Source organism: Morone saxatilis, unplaced genomic scaffold (genome assembly GCF_004916995.1).
Source record: "Morone saxatilis isolate NCDOM2014 unplaced genomic scaffold, NCSU_SB_2.0 Contig9, whole genome shotgun sequence".
Lineage (NCBI taxonomy): Eukaryota > Metazoa > Chordata > Actinopteri > Moronidae > Morone > Morone saxatilis.
The window spans coordinates 1,669,550-1,672,183 of NW_023340268.1; the positions used below are offsets into that span (position 1 = coordinate 1,669,550).

At 39.3% G+C, this 2,634-nt stretch overlaps 1 protein-coding gene across 1 annotated transcript in view; it reads left to right on the forward strand.

The window, feature by feature from the left end:
- Positions 1 to 2,634, forward strand: part of LOC118343119 — a 5,864-nt gene that overhangs the window by 876 nt on the left and 2,354 nt on the right. The window lies entirely within an intron of this gene.

Here is a 2,634-nt window from a genome sequence, read left to right on the forward strand (position 1 = left end):
GGGGGGGGGGGGGGGGGGTAAAGAAGGTAAAGGACTGGCATTTGAAATGGACATGCAGGTGCCCTTTTAGTTGAAGAAAGATCTGTGGAGTTAACCCCAATGGTGGATTTTCAAATGAAGGTAAATGCATTGCACTTGCTAAAATGTTGTCTTTTTGTTCGCAGGTCCTTGGCCCCTTCCTGGAAGCAGTCTGTCTTGGCATCAACTTTGAAATTGAATAAAGTACTTGGAGCTACACTCCCTGTGTCATTTGAAACTTCCTGTTAAGGGGCACTGCTGCACAATGTAATGTCCTTACACATGCTATCTCCATCTAATATCAGATGTTGGGTTTATACTCTTGGAAAGCAATTACTTAAACATAATAAAATGTGCCATGTCACTGTATTCTCTGCAAAACCTTTTGTTCTTGTCTCCCAAGCAGCAAGTTGTTCGCTCTTATGAATCAAACAAAGCATGGAGTCATGTCAATGATTTAACAGAACTCTCATACCTTTTAATACTACCTCTTAATGTTCCATAGAACAAAGCTTGTTCAATGTATTGACAGTCACATTTCACTCCCCCCCCCCCCCAGAAAAAAAAAAAAAAAAAAAAACTCGGCAGTTTCATTCTTCCTTCCCAGCTGCAGGAATAACAGTTGAATTGAAACTAAAACCAACTGGGATGTTGGCAGTTTTCCAAGCAGGTGGTTGCTCTCAAGAAAATTACAGAGGACTGGCATCAAGAGTGAAGACTGGTCTGCTGAATCTCTACCATGATCTGAAACTCACAGCTGTGGGTTGCTCAGTTAAGCAAACAGCTGCTAGTTATCCTGGTGACTGAGGATGGAGATGTTTTACCTTCTGCTTTCTACACTACTACCATTAGTGCAATATTGAGAATTGCAGTGAAGTCCTAACATTGCTAGGCTTGGTGTTTTGATACAGGAAATGACCCCAGACAGCTGAGTAGAGTAACACTAAGGTGCTACAAAAGAATATGTAATCTACTTGAATTTCTTCAAATGTAGAGCCAGAGATCACATTGATCAACTGTTCTCATAGTTTAATTCTGTTAAAACAATTGTTTTAAAGCATCATCTAAATATACTGTGATACAACAAGATTGACACTTTTATTAGACCTTAATTTTTTTTTTAAAAATTCATATCCAATGCCAGCAGTGTTATTTTCAAGTGTAGATCATAGTTTTGAGACTGCAAGCAGATTGCATAGCTTTTAAATAGTTGATAGCCTTAAACTGTGTTAAATAAGACATGTTTAGCTGTGCTAGTGGTTTAGCTGAAGGGACGGCCAGGTCGGTCTGCAGTCCACCACTTTGGTCCAGACTGAAACAACTGTCAGGCTGACATTTGGCACAGACATTTGGGCGTCACCTGATAAAAGCCCAACCTTATATTTTAAAGAAAAAACTTGTCATTTAGCTCGTTCTAACCCATTTTACAAACTTTAGCCTACATGTACTTCCCATTACAGCAAATCATTTTGCAAATGATGTTGCTGTGTGATATATTTATCCTTTGGCCGAATCAGATGCTCTCTGATCAGACGCGTATTATCACTCTGAAGACTCTTTTATGCTCCTTTCAAAGCAGCTGGAGATAGGCACGTATGTCTCTCTCCTTCATGCTGTTTGAAACATGCATGTTGGTTTCTTTGTCTGGGCGCTGATGTGAATATAAAGGATGACTTGGGAAATTCAGACTCATAAAATACCTTCTGAACTCAATTTAACATGATGTGAATCATGAGTCTCAGGCTCCTAGTCTTTTTGCTTTCCTCCTACTTCTTCTGTTTTTCTTTTTTCTCCCCCTCTCCCCCTCTCCCCCTCTCTCTGATAGCTGTTATTAGTTTAGTCTTCTCCTGTTTGGGGGAGATAATGACAGGGAGCAACAACACACACACTCAACAGACACATACTGAGAGTCAGTGCACAAAAAGCAGCGCTCTGTGTTATTAGGCAGTGAGTCTGTGTGGTTAAAATGACACAGCTTTGACTGTTTGAAGCTCTGCCAGTTTCACCATCTGATCCAAAGTGGTCAGCCCTGCTGCCTTCAGTCCGGCCTCCAAAGCTTCAGTTTAGGGCCAAAAGTCTGCAGGTTTTCCCCCTCAGCTGCTGTAGTGGAATCACATGGTTGTTCACCGCTGCTGGAGAGAGACGCCAACGTCTCAGTGAAACAGCATTTTAAAAGCATCTTCTTTGATTCGATGTGATGTTGTGGGCCTGCCAAGAGTAAAAATCTTCTAAATGTATTTATTTTACCTTTTTAATCTGTGCCTGGATTCAAATCTACATCAAAATACATAAGAGAAGGAGTAATATGCTGTAAAAAGCTTTGTTTTGTTGTTTTTATTGTGGGTTTCTTGGAATATTTTCTACTATTTTGCACAGTTAGTTTGATTATTTATGGTTTAATTTTCAGCACAGTAATAGGAAGACCCTTTAGTTATTGTTCAAACTTTCAAACGACATCACTGAAATCTTTTACAAATATTTGATATGGCATCTAACAAAAAGGGAACCAAATACATAAAACAGAAATAATAATGCCGCATTTCAAGAGAATTTCTTTAGTTTGAGGGATTCTTTGTTAAGGCAGGGTTTCCAGGATTTAATTCAATTCAATTTTAT